Source organism: Sceloporus undulatus, chromosome 3 (assembly GCF_019175285.1).
Source record: "Sceloporus undulatus isolate JIND9_A2432 ecotype Alabama chromosome 3, SceUnd_v1.1, whole genome shotgun sequence".
In the NCBI taxonomy this organism is placed as follows: domain Eukaryota; kingdom Metazoa; phylum Chordata; class Lepidosauria; order Squamata; family Phrynosomatidae; genus Sceloporus; species Sceloporus undulatus.
Genome location: NC_056524.1, coordinates 168809288 through 168832248, shown reverse-complemented (window position 1 = coordinate 168832248; position 22961 = coordinate 168809288). Strand labels below are relative to the sequence as shown.

At 38.6% G+C, this 22961-nt stretch overlaps 2 protein-coding genes across 5 annotated transcripts in view; both read right to left on the bottom strand.

Moving 5' to 3' along the window:
* The window catches only part of TET1 (tet methylcytosine dioxygenase 1), a 646721-nt gene that overhangs the window by 376807 nt on the left and 246953 nt on the right, over nucleotides 1-22961 (bottom strand). The gene's annotated exons all lie outside the window — the stretch shown is intronic.
* MYPN (myopalladin) overlaps nucleotides 1-22961 on the bottom strand; it is a 107565-nt gene that overhangs the window by 73559 nt on the left and 11045 nt on the right. For 3 of the 4 annotated variants that reach the window (XM_042459336.1, XM_042459338.1, XM_042459339.1), the window contains exon 1: nucleotides 10283-10469. The exons of the other annotated variant lie outside the window; for it this stretch is intronic. The gene's annotated coding sequence lies outside the window, so the exon portion shown is untranslated. Of the gene's footprint in view, nucleotides 1-10282; nucleotides 10470-22961 lie in introns of those variants that run through there. 4 annotated transcript variants of the gene reach the window in all.

Sequence of the window (22961 nt, the reverse complement as noted above, 5' to 3'; positions counted from 1 at the left end):
TGTTGTTTGCTCTTTTGAATGAAGTTTAGAGATACTCTGGAAAAATAATGTACTTAATCCAGGTGAATGCCCCTAAATTATCCAAGAGTGTCAAAATGGCCAGTCTGTGCCTGCAAAGTTGCAGCAGACGAATAAGAGATGCATGAGAAATGTTGACAGCTCTCCAGAACTGCTGATTCAAAGAAGCACTCTTGAGCCAAGTGAGCAGTTCAGTGAAAAGCAGTCAGCTGAGCGCTTAGATACTTTTTCAACTACAGCACCAAGAATCCCTGAATCAATTTGGAATTTTCTCAAATACTTTGAAAATTGGAGACATTAATGAAAAAGCTGTGAATCATTCACTGTGAACATGTAATTTTGTTGCTCTCATATTCTTAGGCCAGACAGCTTTCGTTATGAGTCGCATACATAACTGCCATACTCAGCATGCATCAGAACTTGAGTCGTGCCCCATCAGGAACATCCACATCTTAGCAAAGATCTCTCATCTGTCATACTGGAGACCTGATGTGATGTGCCAGGGCATTTGGATGAAAGCAACAAGAATCTAGGGAGTGGAATGTACTTGAGGGCTGAAGCTGCAAGTGACTAAAATTGTGCCTATGCAATGCAAAGCACAACTGGTCAAAGATTAGGTAAAATGAAAGCAAAGATGTCAGGCATGTTAAAATCTGTTTCAGCAGGTGATTGTTAAGCACATGCTTGAAGCCCTGTTCAGGTATTCAACATACAGTATAGGCAGACATATGCATTGGGGCTGTTTTGCATAGCTCCATTTCCAATGGTGTGTTTGTTATCTTCTGCTGGTGCTCATTATTAGGCACCTGTGGAGAAGATGTCCACTTTATAGATATTGGGGTTCACTCTGTAAATTTTGAGAGTGACCCCTCCCATGTACATGCCAATGAGAGAGGACATGAGGCAAGCATGCCACTGGCTGTGAGGCTACACCATGTAGTCTTACTTCTGGCTCACCTCAGGAGAATTTAAGTGTCCACAGAAGTCAGTATGACATAAAACGTGTCTAACCTTGCCAGGATGGTACATAAAACTGATATTTATAGACTTCTTCTGGGATAGTGATCAGCCAGGTTATTCATTTTGTATGTTCATATCCCCCATTTTCCAAAATAGCTCCATAGTTCCCCCTGCATCACTTTATCATCACAACAATTGTGATGATGAAGGTAACCAGGCTGACAGAAGGGGACTGGCTTGAACTAATCATCTCCATGTTGACTACAAAACTGAACACAAGCCTCCTAAAACCTGTTCTGACACTCTAGTCCAGGTGCAGGGATTGTACAGCTCCAGATGCTGCTGAACTGCACAACCAAAATTTCACATAAATGGTTTATGCTGGCTAGTTGCATCTGGACAGCTGCACAGATGCCATCTGTGTTCTAATCTCTATACCACATTGGCTCTAGGATGTTTCCTGGTTTAATTTAAACACTATTGTTTTATAATCAGGATTATTTATGGGTGAATATCAGGCTTTTCAAATAAATAATTTTGAGGTGAATAATAAATTCAACACATAAATTAGTTGACTAGAATTAAATGAATTTGTTATTGTGTGCCTTCAAGTCATTTCAAGACATATTACAGGGTCTTCTTGGCAAGATTTGTTCAGAGGAGATTTGCCAGTGCCTTCCTCTGAGTAGGTAACGTCTCCAAGACTGCCCAGTGGATTATCATGACTGAGCAGGGATTCAAACCCTCATCTCCCAAAATTCTAGTCAGTACTCAAATCACTATACTACACTTTCTCTCCAAAAGAATTTACTTGTTATGAAAATTACAATGTTAAGGATCATTTTGAAATATTGTAGGAATTGTATGTTGCTTTACAATTAAATGAGTAACAGAGCTAATATATATTTTCATTCTCTTGTACAGTAACACACTAGAAACAAAATAGCTTCTAAAAATATACAGCAGATCTCCTTAATTTTTCACTCCACCAACTAAAATTTGCTGATTGAAACCAGCTCTTTTTATTAATTGACTAAGGTTTTAGATTAACCTACTAGTTTTACTGATCATAGGATGAATTCGTAGCAAAGATATATTGCATAGATTAATAAAATATAAAATAGACTAGACAGACACCGACATCGAAGATACTGAGAAGCATCAGTTGCAAGGACAACAGTAACTCTGTCTGATCACACTTAACAAATGAAGATTAAATTGAGAATGAATCCAGAAGGGATTATGAGTTGTGATAGTTTAGCTGCAGGAATCCAAGTTGTTTTTATATCTAAGGCAGATTAAGAGGCTGGGGTGGTTTCACAAAATGCATTTTCCCATACATGCAGAAACATTAAAGTCTGACACTTAGCTTGAAACTAATTTTTTAATGTGGATCATACAGGGTCACAGCATAGCAAATTTTACTTGCTATTCTCAGCTAGTGTTGGAAGACGATTCTTTTGCCCTATATTTAGTAAGTAAGCATTTGGCTAGCAGCCAAACAATATGCTGAGAAATATTTATCCCTTTCTGATTTGTTGGGGAAGGGGGGAAATTGTCAGCAAGATGTGCCAGAATAAAATGTAAAAAAAAAGAAGATGAATTTAGCTAACAGTTCCTGTACACTATACAACTAACTGTGCAGTCCCTAGCATAGCTACTGAGTTTAGTGGAACTTACAATTCCTTATTACTCATGTTTAGGATTACAGCCCGAGTACATACACAATAGATAAGGCCTGAAGGAGTTTTTCTTTCTGAATATCAAAGAGCTGTACTTCTCAAACTTTATTTAGAAGAAGATAAAGAATACTCTCTGGCTCAATTCAGGTAGTCTGCATATTATAAAGAGAACAACACAGCCTTGGAGGAGAATGCAGAAATCAGATATTATTGCTATAGTGCAGGGTGATTCTGAGTTGCACAATTATCTTCTCTTAAATCACTTTAAAAAGTGGCCTTATTACAAAAGCAGTAGCAGCAACAGTTTTAAAGATGAATATTTGGGATGATTATTGTGATGTGGCTTCATTTCCAATTTATGGTAGCCCTAAGGCAATCCTATAATGGGAATTTCTTGACAAGATTTGTTGAGAGTGGGTTTGGCTTTGCTTTGTACTGAGGTCGAGACATGCCCAAGTAGGTTTCGATAGCTGAGCAGGAATTCAAGCCCTGGTCTCCAGAGTCTTAGTCCAATGCTCAAACAGCTATATCACACTGTCTCTTCAGGGACGTAGCCAAGGGGGGGATCTTGGGGTCCGGACCCCCCCTTCCATTAGAAAAATGAATGGTGTGTGCTGCTGCGCCGCCGCACCCAAGCCCCATTATAATGGTGGCACTTAGTCTGGACCCCCCCTTCCTAAAATCCTGGCTACGTCCCTGGTCTCTCACTGGGATAATAGAAGAACATTATTAACTAACTCTCAGTAATACACTCCTGTATGGTAGTAGAAATGATTGCAGTGGGAGGAGGGGATGAGACACATTCTTTGAGCTTCTGGAAGTTAACTTATCTTAGCATCCAAGGCATTATGTTCTGAGATGCTTTCCCTCTAAAGCTTTTAATCTCCTTCAAAGTGGGCAGCTGCTAGTGCTACCAATAAAAAGCCATTGTACAGACATTGCCCCCCCCTCCCCATCTTTAATAGAATTTTTTGTGAAAAGGAAAAAAGGAGGGGGGAATAGGAGAAGCTACAGGAAAACATATAAGGTTACAAGTGGAAAATGTCTCCTCCTCCCAAAAGTCTGTGAATAGGTCAGGGCAGTTGTATACTGAAAAATCTAATTTGGAGTCAGTTTGAATTACTGTCACTTACTGAGTTGGAACTTTCATAGCAAGAATTGCCATATTTTATTTCCAAGCAGGGCTGCAGTTTAGCAGCCAAGAGTAAGTAGTATTCCAAAAGGACAAACAAATGGATCCTAGAACAGATCAGGTCTGAGCTTTCCCTGGAACCCAAGATGACCAGATTAAAGCTGTCATAGTTTGACCATACCATGAGAAGAGATGACTCACTAGAAACGACAATAATGCTAGGAAAGGTTGAGGGCAGTAAAAAAAAAAGGAAGACCACATACCAGATGGAAAAGCTCCATCTATTTACTCATTTGACACCTATTAAAAACAGAGTTGTCCTGCTAAAGCTACCCCCCCAAACGTGGCAATTACTGTTCCCTCTCCATCAGAAAAAGAAGAAACTGTTATCAGTACAGTAATATATACAGTGGGTCCTTAGTATCAGCTGGGGTTTAGTTCCCCATAGATACCAAAATCCGCGGATGTTTCAAGTCCCATTATATACAATGGCATAGTAAAATGGTGTTGTCCCTTATATAAAAATGGCAAAATGAAGGTTTGCTTTTTGGAATTTATATATTTTAAAAAATATTTTCAGACTATGGATGTTTGAATCTGTGGATAAAAAAATCTGTGGATATGAAGGGCTGATTGTATACCAGACAACAAGGAAGATATTAACTACTCTATGTGCCTCTGCTAACAGAGGAATTTGGATGTGTTAATTATGAAGTATGGTGAAAGTAAACACGGAGAATTTCTTCTCCCTCTCCATACTAGGATCAGTCAATAAAGCTGAGTCAAGGGAGACAAAAGGAAATACTTGTTAACACATTGCAAAGTTGAATTGTGGAATTCAGAACAAGATGTAATGATGGCTGCTGATGGATAGCTTTAAATGTGGATTAGGCAAACTCATGGGGGAACAGTGTCTCAATGGCTATTTGTCATGATGGATATACAGTATATTCCCTCCAGCACCAGAGGCAATATGTCTGTCTATAGCGGTCACTAGGGTAATTAGACAGGGAGAATACTATTGTGCCAAAGCCATCTATCTGGCTACTGTGAATACTGACTGGTAGACTAGACGACTTTGTGATCATGTCTAGCACAGCTCTTCTGGGGTGCTTAACAGAGCTTTTCTGGATTCATGTTCACTGAGACCATGACAGAAGATATAAATGAAAGTATACTTAATCCATGAGTGCAAAACCTGCAAGTTTGTTGTACCACATCAAACACATATTCCCAGCTATGTCTTCTAGTTGCAGTGTATCTGACACACATGCCATAGACCTTTTTGTTTAGGACCAAGCCAGCAACAACAACTGGAATTCTGTGAAGTCACTTGTGAGCTCTGATTACTTTGAGGAAGGAGCCACATTTTTAAAGGCCTGACTCAGGTTAAATCTGAGGTAACAGCTTGCAGATATGGCACAAGTTGTTGTGGCATGGTCTCTCTCCTAACTTACCAATAGTCAGACAGGGTAAGGAGAATGGAGGTTATAGAGCAACACAACTGGGCATGATGAGAGTTGCAATGCAGCACAAGGTTGTTGAATGCTGCACATTTTCAAATAAACTTCACGAGGGTTGTTCAATATAAATATTCTGGCTCTTCTTAGGAATGGAATGAGCAATGGAATATTCAACCTAACAGTGATTTGTGCTGATTAGAGGGTATCACATCCTGCTTGTGATGTTTCTGCCATGCCTTCCAAAAATAGTCTCCGCTTACCAGAGACAAAAACATTGCTGGCTCATATTTATTATTTGTGATCAATTACAATCCCCTGGGTCCTTTTACATAAAATGACTGCTAGGACATTAATATTTTTTCAAAAAATGTACATTTGATTTTCTTTCCCTTTACGAGTATGATACTAGAATTGTATTTTCTTTTAAACATCTGTCCGGTTTTCCAAGATTGTTTTAATCCTGCCTTTCACAGTGTTTACAACCCTTTACAATCTTCTGATGAAAATAGCTCCTAAGTAAAGCTTTGGCATAGATGCCAGTCTCCAAGACTGAGAAAAAAAAATAATTGAGCATTACCCTTTTGATATAATTTTCAGTCTGTTGCTCTCCTATGAAGAGTAGGTAGGAATAATTTAAGAATTTAAGTCCTACTTTAAAAAACACACTTTAACAATGGTTTTCTAGTTCACTGCTACTCAAAGTGGTAATCCATGGACTGGAGCCAGTCTACGAGCTATTGGCTACCAGTCTGTAGTGAGAAAGAGAGAAAGGAAGAAAAACTGATGGCCCTGGATCATTTCTTCCAATTGCACCACTGATAATGCAGCCTTGCTGCACCTCTAGATATTTGGACTTCAGTTGCTAGACATCCCAGACAGCATGGAAAATGGTAAGGGATTATGAAAGTTGTAGTCCAAAAAAATATGGAGTGTCCTAGGTTCTCCACCTTGTACAAAAATGAATGCAACTGATTGTTGTTGTTAACTGCCTTTCGGTCAATCCTGATTCATGGCAACCCTGTGGATGAGACATCTCCAAGACTAGATCCTGCAGGCTTATGCCCATGGCATCTCTGATCAAGTCTAACCAACTGGCACATGGTCTTCCTCTGTTTCTACCCTTCATACCATCATTGTCTTTTCTAATGAGTCATTTTTTTTCTTATGATGTGGCTGAAATATGACAGCCTCAATTTGGTCCTCTTGGCTTTCAGGGAGAGCTCAGGTTTGATCCCTAATATTCTCAGCACTCTTTTTGAGCAGCTTATCTCAAAAGAGTTGATCAATTCCCAGCAAATGCTCTATTCAAATCCAGGCACAAAAAGCAGAGGTAACCAGGGCACGTTACAGACCGCCCAGAAGGGGCGGTCTGCCACCGCCGCCATTTGCAGCGCAGAGGAGCCCCAGCGTCCAAACCGCGAGGCTCCTCCGCGCTGCAAATAAGAAGTGCCAAAATGGTGCTTCTCTTTGCGGTGCAGATATGAAGGCGTGAGGCGCCAATGGTGCACTCGCACTGTCATATGCGCCGCGTGACGGGCGGACGCAGTGCGTCCGTTACGTAAAGATGGTGGCACCCGTGTGGAACGGGTGCCGCCATTTTGTACGGACTTGGTCCGTATTAGGGTTGGGGCGTCCGGAAGGGACGCCTCTTTCTAACCCTAATATGGACCTAGTCTGTACTTTATGCCCATCTGTAACGGGCTGTAGACTTTATTTTAAAATGCACTGATATCACTCTTTGTTTATACCTTCTTTGAAAAGTATTGTATTTGAGATGAAATGATGCAAAAATGTCATTTGTGGTGCTTGATGTCTCCCCCCCCCACCCCACCCCCACACATATAAACCATTAGGCACTGTTCAGTGTTATCAAATATTAATATACAGGCAAGAACGTCTCTTACCTGCACAGAGCTATTGTACCAGAAAGACTGAAAGAGCGCTTGGGGTCAGATTGTACAGGACTGTCATTCCTCCCCACTTCCTATGCATCACTAGGCCACTCTGAGCTGACTCACTATTGTGAAGGAGCACCCTACTGTGCATAGCAGCATTCTTTTCTCCCAACAACATGCAGATACAAACAGTCACTTATTGTGCTTAACTTAGAAGGCTTAGGTTAGGCCTTCTCAGTTTTATAAAAATCATTCTGAGAGTTGGAATATATCATTCTTATTTCAGATTAAACTGTGTCTACGTTCTCCCTCTATATTGGTCCCACTTCGTTGGGAAAATGACTTGGCCGCAAGAAACAAATTGGCAGGCAAGATTCCTCTACATACCAATACAGTACAATATATTAATTCTGTCCTATACATCTGCATATCTATTTTTAATAGGAATAATAATGCGTGCTTTAAGTTGTTATGAAACAGATCAGTCAATGGCACTGTCTCAGTTTAAATGGCAGTACAGTACTATAATAAGAAAGAGATATACAATCTAATTCATTACTATTTCACCTGCTGCATTCTAGTTCTTCACTTTGGCCTGGAAAACAGATTGTAGGGCTAATGAATGCGGCTCAAATTATATATTGCCTCTTGGAAAAAATGCATCTCTTGTTTTACATCATTTTTTTACTGTTGCCAAATATAGGCCATACACCACATTCCACTGTAGCTTTAAAAAAAACTCACTGAAGTGTTTCTACTCAATGCTTTCTTGTGTATGCAGTTAGAGGCATTGGGGGGGGGGGCTGCTAAAAACTAGGGAAGCTACTTTTATGTTTTATCTTCATTAATCTCTATACTAACTTCTGTTCTGTTACAGTTATACATAGTGAGAGAACTCCCTGGCTAGATCTGAGAAAAGAATTAAATCTACCATCTGCTTAGTAGAGAGGAGCTAATGTTGATATATTAGAAAGATACTCCAGTTTGGATGGGACTGGACAGGGATGGGGATGGAGTATGATATGCAATGACCCGTAGTCTACCTATATTTTTTCTCATGTAAGATTTTGCTAAAGAGCCAGTGTGATGTAGTGGTTTGAGTGTTAGACTATGACTCTGGAGACCAGAGTTTGAATCCCTACTCAGCCAAGGAAACCCACTCGGTGTCCTTCAGCAGGCCACACTCTCTCAACCTCAGAGGGAGGCAAAAACAACCTCCTCTGAACAAATCTTGCCAAGAAAACCCCTAACAGGTTCACCTTAGGATCACTGTAAGTCAGAAATTAATTGAAAGCACACAACAACAACAACAACAACAACAACAGGCTTTGGCTTAATTTAAAAGAATATTTTTCTATTGCTATGGGACCTTTGCTATAAACTGGGGGAAAAAGAGACATAATGTAATTCATAATGCTATGTCATAAAATAATTGATTCTCCCAACATAACATAGCTGTAATGTTCAAACTACAAATTACCAAAAGTTTGATTTCATTAGAACTAACTTTTGAATAGCTTAGTTTAGATTCACAGCCTAATCATCACAGAAAAAAATTAATGCAATGATTTAACAGAATTACTACTGAGCAAATCGCTTTAGGACTGCAGTCTCTTGTAATCTCAGATTTGAAGAAAAACTGTCTGCTGTACACTGATTTTTTAAAGGGAGCTCAAGTTGTAGCCACAAATTGCTAACCACTCTGGCATCTCCCGTTATTATAAATGTTGTCATTAATTGCCTATTAATGCAGCCAAAATCTTCACTCCTGAATTATACATTTGAATACTTTGCAAAAATTTGTACATTAATATTGCCTCATTAAAAATAATATTGGTGCTACATTAAGCTGGGGCAATACCGCTTATCTCTATAGTAAAACTACAACTAAGTAAAATTCCAGTTGCAGTATTCAACATAACTGTGCTGTGTGTATGTGTGTACATCGTACTCCAAGGTATACTATTTATTATAAATGTATGAGGTTTTGTTCCTGAAAGACTGATCTGTTGTCCTCAAACTGCTGTTCAGTCATCTCTAGAGAAAAACCTCAGAAGGTGCCTTGAGAAATGTTTCTTCATGGCTGTAAGGACCACATTTTACTTCTGAAAATATTCATTAAAGGAAAGTTGGCAAAAAAATTATTCTTAGCCACTATGAATTATTTAAACATGTGTCTATAGTTAGAATGTTTTCTGTTAATCACCTGCCTTTCTTCTATTTTTATTTGGATTTACTTTAAAAACCCAGGAATTTCTATTAAAACTTATCTGAAGAGAATGGCATTTCTGCATAAAATTTGTATAAAATAATAGTGGCTACACAGATAATCTAAGAATTTGTTTTATGTTATTCAAGTCTTATTTATTATGCTTCATTACACCCTTTCGATTACTGCTTAATGTTGCAATATAGTATGCCAAACATTTGCCACTGACAGTCAAAAAAGTTTTTTAAATTTTTTGGGAGACGGAGTAAGAGAGAGAGAGAGAGAGAGAGAGAGAGAGAGAGAGAAGGGCGAGGGTTGAGGGAGCAATGCCCTTCGAGCAAAACTGTTCCTGCAGCTGTTGTGTACATTAATCCACGTAGCAAATCTCCAAACCCTAAATTTAGCTGGCAGTATCATTTTACATGACACATATTCTCTCGCACACTCATACACCACACACACTATGAAAAATAAAGATTTTAAATATATGGCATTATTAAATTAGATTCTATTATTTTTTTGCAGAGGAAATACAGATGATTAATGTGGGTTTAATGCTAGTGACTCATATAACATTTTCAACTACTGTTTTAAAAAGGGGGAATAAAAAATGGAAGCTTTCTTATCCACGCCATTTATACTTATGTCTTCTGTGAACTTAGAATAACTAAACATGGACAAAAGGAATTTGGAACACCTCTCCCCTCTCTCTTTATGATTCTGAAGATCATTCTGTTCTCTTTAATCTTTAATCCACTGTGTAATTTAAGATAGACAGTAAATAAAAGTTACTTGCTCCTGTAATATGATTTATCAGCAATAAAGAGCATTCAAATACAACACAAACCACCACCCTCTCTTTGAGACCCTCTGTGCACCTGGTCATCAAAACACAGTAACATTTTGAAAGTTGAAGTAGTTACCTTTTCTAGTTTGTCCAGATGTTGAAATCCAACTCTGGCACACAATCACGGTGACAATGAATCCTAAGTACGAAGTGATGGTACTCCTTCAGGTCCTTTGGAACTGAAGTGTCTTGGAGTCCATCAGCAGAGGGGGGGAGGCGTTAACCTTCGTTTTAGGGAAGATGGCTGTAACAAGCTGGACAACCTGTCACCACTGAAGCAATAGCATTTGTCAGTTTGCAGGTCCCAAGTTATTTTGAGACACATAAACCATGTGCCTGTGAAACATTCCACCTCATTGGACAGGATAATATTGAGCAAAGGGATTCCATTGCTGCAATAGCACCTACACAGGGTGGGATCATCATTTTCTCTCCCCACACAGAATATCTTCAGTAGACGCTTACACATTCTTGGCGTGACTCGTTCATAAGAAAGCATAAAATTGTTTTTTTATTGTTCCGTGTCTAAGCTTATCACAGCAGGGGATTTATTTTAAGTTCTTCCTTGTTTGTTTAACTGCTGCTTATTATCAGAATGTAAGATGCCTAACATTTATATACCAATAATAAAGAAACCTGCTTTTCCTTATTATTTTAATATTAATAAGCTTTTTTAAAAAATTAAAATTCAAATGTTTTAAATATAATTGAATTGGAACACACAAACATGCCTTAGGATAATACCACTTATTTTTGTAAGCAGAAATATTGTAAGATCATGTGCATTTAAAAAAGAAATCAAATAAGAAGGTAAGGTTTCAAAATCAGACAAATTCCATGAAACACGGGGGAGAAAGTGCTATCTGGCAAGGAACTGAATTCCTGTCTTTCATGTAATTGTTGGGTCAGTACTTTAAACACATGCTGTTACTTGTTTTTTATTTTTCATAAGCAGTCCATGCAAAAAAACTGTTGCATCCATTTTATGCATGGGAAAATGAGGGTGAGAGTTGTTTCTCCTCTAAAGTATTTAATAGGCCTAAGACTAAGCTGGGGTTTGAATCCAATGGCATATTTTATTTCCTTGTGAAAGTGGGAAGTCTGTACAATGAACTGTGCTCATTGAGAATTACTATACTTGCCCATGTGTGCTTCCAAATGTGAGAAAAAGCATTTTGGAGATATGAATTTTAGGGATATTCATTTTTAAATGTACATTTTTATCTGTATCCAGAAAGGATAAATGTACAAAATGAATATGACAACAAAGAATTTTACTGTATACTGAAAAACATCTTTTAACATAGTTCTGAAAAATGTCAGTAATTTAGGGCTAACCCTACATTGGAGAAGCTGCACCTACAATGAAAACAAATGTGAAAAGTTCCAAAAACTGAAGAATTCAATTATATTAATATATAATGGCATGTAGATGCTGTGTCAACAGATAATGGCTTACAATTAGCAATACAATTCCTTCATTAAAATAAAGGGACAAAATATGGTAATGTCATGTTAATATAGCATTCCTGATACATATAGCTATCTCTAATCTGACATGTTGTTGGAAGTTCTTTTCATCAAGACTTTTGCATATGATTACACAATAAATACAGAAATTATTATAATTCAGTGGAAGTAGTCCAAAACATGCTCAATGGCTATGGATTAATCCTATACACCAGTGGTTCTCAAACCTATTACCCTTGTGATCCCCTCTACATCTACATGCAGATATCTCCCCCTTCTAACTTGATGCAGTAAATAAATAAAAATATTTTGTTTGTTTAGTGAGCGTATTTTCATCCAGGCATTCATTAATATTCATATTTTAACATTTCATATGCAGATGACACCGTAATACTAGCGCAGAAGATAACAAAGTCTTGGAACAATTACTAAGGAAAGTCAAAGAAGGAAGCACCAAGGCAGATTTAATGCTGAACATTGAGAAAAGTAAAATAATGACCACGGAGGTTCTATAGAAATGTGATGAGGAAACTGAAATACTGTATATAATCATGTATAAGTCTAGAAATTTTAGTCAATAAACTTGACCCAAAAAAACTAGGTTGACTTATACATGGGTCAAAAAAGAAAAAAAAGAAAGAAAGAAACCACCCCCTTTTTCTGAGTAGAGTGGCAAAAGGCAAGAGCAGGGGTAGGCAACCTGCAGCCCGCGGGCTGGATGCGGCCCGGCGAGGCCTTGGGACCGGCCCCAGCCCGGTCCTGCCGCCGATTGCCGCCAGGGCCTTTGGCCTCTCGCTCACAGGGGCAAGGGGGGCAATTGTCTATAGACGCCTCAGAAACATGCATTTATATTAACATTTTTTAAAAAATCAGCAATTTTTTTGCGTGTCCTCCACTTTTTTAAAAAAAGTGTCCACCATTTGAAAATGTTGTCCTACATTTGTCCTGGTTTATTTATTTATTTAATTTTTTTTTAAAAAAAATATATATTTATTTATTTAATTTTTGGCTTTGGCCCCCCAGTTGTCTGAGGGACAGCAACCCGGCCCCCGGCTCAAAACGGTTGCCTACCCCTGGGCAAGAGCTTAGTCCATCCCAGGAGCACCTAATAAAAGCACTAACCTCCTCTACTCTCTCTGCCATGGCTCTACTTCTGACTTTTTTTGAATTCCCGGATTGGAAAAACAGTTATGCCTGCCAGAATTTTGTAAGCTTTTGGCATTGATTTCCTTAGCTTCATGCTCTACATCCTTTGTTACGTGCCTCTAGGTTTTACTCTCAATGTATCCATAGGTCAGGTCAAAATCCATAATTTTTGCCCCCAAACCTGCCGTTAACTTACCGTATATACTCGACTATAGGTTGACTTCATGTATAAGTCAAGGGCAGGTTTTGGGGCAAAAATTATGGATTTTGATATGGATAGGTTGAGGGTAAAATTTAGGGGTATGTAATGAAGGATGTAAAGGATGAAGCAAAGAAAAACAGTACCAAAAAACCCTATAGGCATAACTATTTGTGCATATAGTAAAGGCTGGATGGATGAGAGTGTAGAAGAGGGTCAGTGCTTCCAGGACAAATTAAATTTTCCTCGTTCACCAGGAGATAGTTACATATACATATATGTGTGTGTACACACACACACACACACACAACATATGAGTAAAAGGACAGTACTTACATTAACCGTGGATATGTTGACTCAGTTTTTTTGGGTCAATTTTTAACCTAAATTTTTAGATTTATACATGCGCATATACAGTATACATGAAGTCAACTTAAGTGTATATGGTAGTTAAAAACTTCCCATACCTTGGATTAATAATTGATCAGAATGGAAATTGCAGTCAAGAAATCAGGATAAGATTAGGACTAGGATGGGCAGTCTAGAACTAGAAAAGAACCTAAAGTGCCAAGATATGAAACTGAACACTAAGAGATGATTTTTCAAGCCACTGTATTTCCCATCACAATGTACGGTTGTGACAGCTCAACGATGAAGAAAGCTGATAGAAAGAAAATAAACTTATCTGAGATGTTCTGTGGATAACATGGATGGCTAAAAAGACAAACAAATAGGTCTTGGGACAAACCAGATCTGAACTCTCTCAAAAAGCCAAGATGACTAAATTGAGGCTGTCATACTTTGGGCATGTCATGAGAAGACATGACTCATTAGAAAATACTACAATGCTCAGAAAGATAGATAGAAGTAGCAAGAGCAAGAGCAAGTACATTTCTATACTGCTTATCAGTGAACTTAAACACTCCCTAAGTGGATTATAATGCGTAAGCAACAAGATGGGTACGCGTTTTAGCGACCTTGGAAAAATGCCAAGCTGAGTCGACCCTCAGTCCCTGGCTGATATTGAACTCGCAGCCTTATGGTTAAGTGGCTGTAGTACAGGCATTTAACCATTGTGCCACCATGGCTCCTACTCTTCAGTAGGAAGAGAGGAAGACTATACGCCAGATGGATAGAATGAAAAATGACACAGCTCTAGGTCTGTGGGAACTGAGCAGCTTCTTCAAAGATAGAGTGTGTTGGAGGAGATGCCTTATTCAGAGGTCAACAGAAGTCTCAAAACCCCTCAAGCTCTTTTCAACCCAAATGAGGAAATTTGTGAATTGTGGTGAATTCATGTCAAAACCAATCTGAAATTGAATTTCCATCTCTACCCACAGACTCTCCAGCCCCACAGAAGTAAAACAATTGCATGTGCATTGTAGAAAAACTGAGTGTGGCACTTTCTGTTTACGTAACAGTCTCTTTTAGAAATGATTAGTTAAAATTCTCATTAGGTGAAAATATTAGTGTCCCTAAATTTCTGCAAGATCAGAATTTTGAGGAAGACTTTATTTTTAAAGAGTGTTATATAACTTTAAAAGGGATTGTTAAACATAATTAATGTCAAGAATTCAAAGTATGGGGTTTTACTTGATTTGTCAGATGATGCTATTGGATATTGTTTGCAGTGCAGTGTGCTTTGAGAAGTATGTAGCACCTTTTCCTTGAATATGTTCCAGACTCAGTATAAATTGTTGCTATTAATACAGGCTGACAGTACTGGAAAACTGGGTAAGTAACATTCTGGAAAATATTCATTATTCGGTATACGTTTGTTCAGCTCCTTACTGATCTGTCAAAAACTCATTGCTACATTGACCATTAGAAAATGGTTGCATTTGCCAATCATATTATGTGATTCAGTAAATACTTGTGCATTCTGTTCTTGCTTATGTGTGAATGCTAAAACCAATACATCAAAAATAAAATGTGATGTTATTTTGTGGTCTCTTAAAAGCACAGTTCTCTGAAATGCTACCCGTTCCATGTGTAGGGCCAACTTATCCAGGTGAAAGCTAAGGAGTCTTATCCATTCAAACAGGCCCCTAAATTCAACTGTCCAACTGGCCCAAAGGAGGTCTTAGCTTTCTACCTTCAACTAAGAAGCTGGAAATTTCAAGACTTCATAACTAGACATCTTCAGATCATTATTGTCATTGTGCACCACAACTACTAATTCCACTCCAACATTATCAGCCAGACTATGTAGACAATGTACAGGGTTCACAACATTTGCACGGTCTACATTTCCATCATAGAGCCATCACAGAAACAGCTATGTCTTGAATTATTGAACCCCCCTGTATTAGAAGGCCAGCCCCACAGGGATATTCTCAGGATGACAGAACATTAATTAATCCATCAAAGAAATAATTATTTCCTTCTTGTGGTGATGCGCCTTGGAGCAATGCCCCTTCCCCTCAATATTCTCATTTTCTACAACAGCAGCTGTATAGTTGCGCTGAGAATGAGATACCACCACTATCTTATCCCTTAAGGTCTTATTTTTATTTATCAGCAACTTTATCCTACGCAGAATAAACTGGTTCCCTAAGAACCAGGAGCTCATAACGCCATGCATACACCCATGATGTTGGTCCAGCAGGTAATTACTCACATGTGTGACACCTAGTGCCAGCATGGTATAGTGGCTTGAGAATTAAATTATGACTTTGGAGACTAAAGTTTGAATTCCCACGTGGGCATGGAACCCCACCAGGTGACCTTGGCCAAGTCACATGCTCTCAGCCTCAGGGGACGACAATAGCAAATCTCACCTGAACAAATTTTGCCAAGAAAACCACATGATAGGTTCGCCTTAGGGTTGCCATAAGTTGGAAATGTCATGAACGCTAACAACTACAATGATACCTAGTGTAATAAACTGGAATGCTCTCACATTCTTATTGGCGTCTATCTGCTTAAAAAAATTTCAGTTCATTTGCCTAACAACCGAGTTAATGACTAGCAGAAGTTTGGGAAGGGCTGGCCTCTTCATCCTCATAGGTGCTTAACATGTGTGTGTTTTGCGTGTATGCTTCACTTCCATTAACTTGGTCCTGGCCACTAGGGCTGAGATATTTTGTCATAGGGATTCCTCTTCATGTTCGGTGAGCTGGGCTCCTTTGCAATCCTGTCTTTCTTTTCTTGCCCTGGCTAGTTTACCCCAACTGCTGCTGCAGCCACTTAGTTTAGAAAACTTAGTTAAAACCAAAAGAAACAAAACCAAGGAATAATGGGGCTCAGTTCCAGGGCTGCAGTAGCCTCTATATGTTTCAGTTTCCTGAAACTGCATGCTACTGTAGCAATACTAGTTTAGCAGCCTACAAAAATTCCTGTCCCTAGGAAGACCTATAATGTTTATTTAAATGTCCCTAAATTGTTCAAAGGGCATGTATTGACCTTACAATTATTGTAAAAATGTATCCTCACAATTTACACAGAGCTTTGCAGACCCTTGAGGAGTTTCAAAATCCCACTCAAACTCTTCCGGAGGTTTTAAATCCAGCATGGAATCCTGATATGGATTATAGCACATTAGCACTCCACAAAGACAGCAATAAATACATCCCAGCATTTGAAACCTATAATATGTATCAGGGTGTCACACAGTAATGTGTAAACATAATTTAAATACCTTCAACACAAAACTCTTGAAGACAGAGTTATGGTTATGAAGTTGTAAGGTTATAGGCATTCACTTGAATGATTAGGGGCTTAAAAATAGTCAAGAAAAGGTTGAGAAATGAAGGGGTCATTCACACACGTTTGTGTCCCACGGAGATCCAGATTTCCATGGTAGTGCAATACTGGAGCAATGTTCTCACTATGTTTTATGTCCCCGAGGCAATTTAAACCTTGTCCCTGTTCACACTTAATACCTACTGGAGAGAAAATGGTGCCATCACCATTTCCGGTACCACTACCATACAATCTGGATCGATTCGGTAGCATACTCACACTACCGAAGATCTGGATTGCTCCGGCACTTAAAAAAAAACACGGCAAAGGAGCTGGTGTCAAATGCATCACGTTAAGTGCAGGGTGCATTCAGGGCCAGTCTGAACATCGTAAAAATAACCTAGTTTCACGTGGCATGCAGTGTCATGGCACTCTGCTGATGCTGCATTCCTATGATGCAGTGCCGAAGGAGCACTATATAGCCATGCCGCCATGGCTGTGGAGTCCTTTTGGGGGTGCAAAAAGGGGCTGCTTTTTGCGGCTCCTTTTTGCACCCTCGAAAGGCCAGATCGAGGCAGTGGCGTGAGGTTGCTGTGACCCTGATGTGGCTAGGAAGGGGGCGGCATTCTGCCGCCCCTTTGGGGCAGTCTTTTGATCCTCTGAATTTCTTTGCCATTTGTCAGCTAACCAGCATCTGTCTGGAATTCTTTTGGTTACCTAAGCTTTCAGCTCATGAACAAAATCATTATTATAGGCAGATGAACACTGCCATCCTTCTTAAATATTGCAGTTTGAGGAAATTTTATAAAGGAAGAATAAACATATTTCTGCCTTTTTCAAGTTCAAATTATCCCAGTCACACAGTCCAGAAATTCTACATATTTCTACCAGTATGCGTTTCCCTCTTCAGCTACAGTATACATTCAACTATAAGTTGATCTCATGTATAAGGTGAGGGCAGATGTTGGGGCCAAAATGATGAATTTTGATATGACCCGTGGATAAATTGAGAGTAAGACATGTAACAAAGGATCTAAAAGATGAAGCAAAGGAAGACAATGCCAAACAATTTACAAAACTGAAGGAGGCATAACTGTTTGTGTTCACACTTAAGGATGGGTAGATGAAAGAATAGAGAGGGGTCAGTGCTTCCAGGACAGATTATACTCTTGTGTTATACCAGGGAATGGTTTCTATTTTTATGAGAGTTAAGGTACAGTACTTACATTGACCCATGGATAAACTGATTCAGATTTTTTTGGCCACTTTTGACTAAAATTTCTAAACTTATACATGAGTATATATAGTATTTGGTTATGTGAAATAATTCTCTCAGTGATAACAATATGCAGCCTATATCATATCTTCTGGGATCAAATTTTGAAAATCTGGTTGGGGTAGGAGGGCTTGGAACAATTACTAATGAAGGTCAAAGATGCAAGTGAAAAGGCAGGATTAATGCTGAATATAAAGAAAACAAGAATAATGAGCACAGAAGAAATTCAACCTACACAATGAAGAAATTGAAATAAAGAGTTCTCGTACCTTGGATCAAACATCAATCAGAATAATGACTGCAGCGAAGAAATAAGAAGAAGACTAGGAATGGGAAGGGCAGCTATGAAAGAACTAGATAAGATCCTGAAGAGTAAAGACATATAGCTGAGCACTAAAGTTAGAATTGTCCAAGCCATAATATTCCTCATCAGCATGTACGAATGTGCGAGCTGGACAGTGAAGAAAACGGATAGGAAAAGAATAAACTCATTTGTGATGTGGTGCTGAAGAAGAGGGCTGAAGATACTGTGGACAGCCAAAAAGACAAACAAATGGTTCCTTGAAGAGATTAAACCAGAACTCTACCTATATGCCAAGATGATAAAATTGAGGTTGTTGTACTTTGGCTACATCATGAGAAGGCAGGACTCACTCAAAAACACATAAATGCTTGGAAAGGTGGAGAGCAGTAGAAAGAGAGAAAGACCACATACCAGATGGCTAGACTCAATTAGAGAGATCACGATGAATCTACAGGCCTTAAGCAGAGTAGTGGGAGATAGGGTATTTGGAGATATCCCATATACAAGGTTGCCATGAGTCAGGGACCCAAATCAAGGGCAGTCAACAACAACAAAGGAGTGAAGTTAGAGTGGTGCACACCACCTGTAAAGGAAAAGAGAAGGACAAAAATAGGACCCTAAACCATCAACAGCTACCCACTTCTGCTTTCAAACAAGGCAAGTGGGATATAAACTGTGTTTTGAAGCCAAAAATTCCTGAAAACACTTGGAAATGTTGTTTTCAAAACAAAGCATGCTTACTGTGCAACTTTGTTTTAAAGCAAACATGCCTTTTTAGCAGCAGTGGCATCAGAAAAAGGGCGTATGTGTGTTGCTATTGTGGTCCCCTGATCCCCACAACTTGCTTCCTTCTAGCTTAAAAAAGGCAATGAGATACTTGTATTGTTCTCCAAACACACACACACACACACACACACACACACACACACACACACAGAGTGAGAGAGAGGGAGAAAGGCCTAGTACTTTCTGAGGATTGCAGTTATTAATTATACCATCTGACTCATGCCCTGATACCATTCCTGGAATTGGGCACAATATTTCTGCTGCTGATATATGAAATCATTTCTATTTTTCACATCATAACTAAACAATACCTGTAAGTATGATTTTATTAGTATGTGTATTAACGTATTCCTTCCCAACAATTTCATGGACTTAAATGCCACAGAAAATGAAATAAACACTGATGCTACAGTCTAACAAGGTGGATTTGTGTCCCCCACACTGTTCATCTCTCTTGACTTTTCCAAATCTCTGTCTCTTCTCTCTCCCCATTTTGCACACACATACACAATCACAGACATAGTTCCCTGCTGGCTTCTCATTCTTATTGTGTCCAGCACAAACACTATGAAAGATTGTATGTACAGCACTGTGTAAATTTACAGCGCTTTATAAATAAAGGTTAATAATAATAATAATAACTTACTTTTGAAACTGTTTGAAGATTGTGTCTTCTTCTTGGAGTCTGAGTTCCAAAACACACTGAAGAAATAATAATGAACTGCCCTGTTCAATAATAGGGAATCCTAGGAATTGTAGTTTATTGTGGCACCAGAGGTCTCTGATACAGAAGACTAAATGTCTCACAAAACTTTAATTTGCAGAATTTCCTAGTACTGAGCCATGGCAGTTAAAATGGTCTCAAACTGGATTATTTCTACAGCGTGTTTTGGACCTGTATACTGGGGCCATATTGGATGCCCTTAATCCTCTATCCCTTGTCTCCCCCACATGGTTGGAAATAAGTCGAAGAAGAAAATAGTTGGATTTTCTAGGATTGGGTGGCATTCCCTTCCAAAGATGTTTTAGAAATATTACTTTTAAAATACTGCATCCCAGGAAACACATTTGAAAAGAAATTATCAAATATAAATATTTCACACTGGGCATTTTCATTTATATACAGTTATTTTCTTAAATAGAGGCTTTCCAAATTAGCATTAATCATTCCAAAGAAAAACACACAATATTTTAAAGGTATTAAATGGTCATAGTTAAATAGACTAACATTTTAGTGTAACGTTATGTTATTAGAAAACAGAACAATGAGACATCTTAAAGGCTAACAAATCTATTGTAGCACACCATAATAAAACTCTTAGTTTTAAGGTGTTGTGGGACTGCTGTTTTTGCTACAAATCACTAACACAGGTATCTTTTTAGAAAATGGTAATGTTATGCATTTTTAGTGTAATTGCTTCCAAACCAAATGGCTTTCCTAAGCACTGAAAACAGGGTCAAGAAGCTGTCATTTACTGAGCTACTAGATTTTTAGGTTTAACCTTATTTGAGCTAGAGGTTCAGCACTGCTTTTCCTTTCCTTCTGATTACTTGCCACACTCCCTCTACTGTTCCTAAGCAGCTGCTACACCTCTTGAAACCTCCAGTCAGTAATTAAATTAAATTACTGTGCAATGCTTACTTTTACCTTCGTTAATTATTTTTGTGAAAGTGATAGAAGAACTAAGATTGGACAGAACGTTCTAAAGAATTTTCAGGTTCTTCTCATTTCAGTTAAATAATTATGAGTGTTTCATGAACAAACCCACACATTTCTAAATTTCCATGATCTCACATCACCGTCTCTCTATCTATAATTATTTCATTCATTTGTATGGAATCCTCTTATTCTTCTCTCAAGCTATTGAGTCACTACTTTGTAAATTTATATGTAAAAAGTCAAGTGGTATAACTCCTATAAATCTAAGAAACAAGCATGCTCTAACAATATTTAAATATATCCAGGGGTAGCTGTGTTGGCCATATAACAAAGTACAATAACATCCAAAATGCACAGAACAGGGATACCTTTATTGCACTAACCAAAATGCACAAAATAATGCTGCAAGATTTTGAATATCCACTACGAAAGCTTGTAACATGTATTTTGTGCATTTTTGTTGGACCGATAAAGTATCGTCATTTTGTGGATTTTAGGCACACTACAACAAGAAAATATTTCAATAGTTCAAGAAACACTAGACATTGCCAGTGTTGCAGTATCTGTTTGCTATTTGAGGAGATGCTAAAACCACAGGTGGCTTGTGAACCAAGCCAGGGAAGACAATGAATCGACTAAAGCTATCATTGCAAAATCACATCCAAGGGAGAGATCCTTACTGGACTGGGTATTTTGTAGGCAACTTGCTTCTTGTACACACCTCTATGATGCATATCTCCACACAGAACCCATGCCTGAAAGCACCATTTTCAGTGTTTGTTTGGGGCATGTTAATACATGGCTAAGTACATCTTAGTTGTTGATACTTATTACATACTTATACCTCCTATGATACACAATATCTGTGATCTCCTATAGCAATTCAGAGTCTTTCTGCACAGATGGGATTTGTCCCCCTGCCATTTGATGACAGTGGTCTTTGGTCCCATCTGTGGTGGTTTATTATTTTATTTAACCCTCACCTCTTTCCCAGCCCTAGGAATCAAAGTGGCTTACAAATATCAAAACAGATATAATTGAAAATTGTTGTCAATAAAATATACAAAATCTAAATACAATGAACTACTGTATCATTATAAATAAGACTAATTAAAATGTATCAATTAAACCAAAAAAGGAGCAGTGTGGCACAATTATTAGAAGTCCTATGGGCCTCTTGTAAGGCCTAAAAATGATTTTCCTAAATTTACTGGGGTCCTGCAATGCAAGATACCCAGCCTAAGAAGTAACCTGATTCTTGTACTCCTGTCCTGCATTAGTAAAAAGTAGGATTGTAAAAAGTAGGGTTCAGTCCTGTGTTCTCCAGCAAATATTTTCAATATTTAAAAAGGTATCTTCAGACTGGTGGTGGTAGTGTGTGCCTGCACATTATGTCCAATTTGCTCTGACCTAAAGGCAATCCTATTACAGGGTTTTCTTGGCAAGATTTGCACAGAAGGAGTTTGCCATTGCCTTCCTCTGAGCCTGAGAGAATGTGACTTGCCCAAACTTACCCAGTGGGTTTCCACTGCCAAGCTGGGATCGGATCCTGCTGTCTAGAGTCATAGTCCAACACTCAAACCACTACATCACACTGGCTCCCTCAGACAACATGAGATGCCCTCAAAAACTGCACATTTTTCTTACCAGTCTTATCAAAGTTGAAGACAGCTACTGCCCATTTGTTGTTGTTATATGCTTTCAAGATGGCACCATCTTCAAGCTACTTAGGCTGAGACAATGTTCATTGTCCGAGGTCACCCTATGAGTTTCCATGGCTGAGCAACGGTTCAAACCCTGATCTCTCAAGAGTCCTAGTACGGTACTCAAACTACTTTATCACACTGGTTCTCATTGCTTTGATGCCGCCCCCCACAATAGAAACATGTCTCTCTTCTTCTTCTTTCTAAATAGCAGCAGGCATTATCATTTAGCCAACTAGATAGCCGATGGCACCAAATGAAAACAAATGTTTTTGAGAGAAATGGCTATATCTATTCAGGAAACATTGCCCTAGTGCTGATTAATTTCGTTTGCCTTCAGTTAAAGTCAACAGCTAGAGAACTCTAATTTATTCTATGATATATGAGGAAGGCTATATGAGGGCCCGTACCGACAGGTCAAAATAAAGGTGCTTCAGGTCACTTTGGAGGTATGCTGTTTAAATGATGCATGTGTCCAAAGAAGCCAAAAGCCGCACCAAAGCCTCACTCCAGTCCTAAGGAGACCT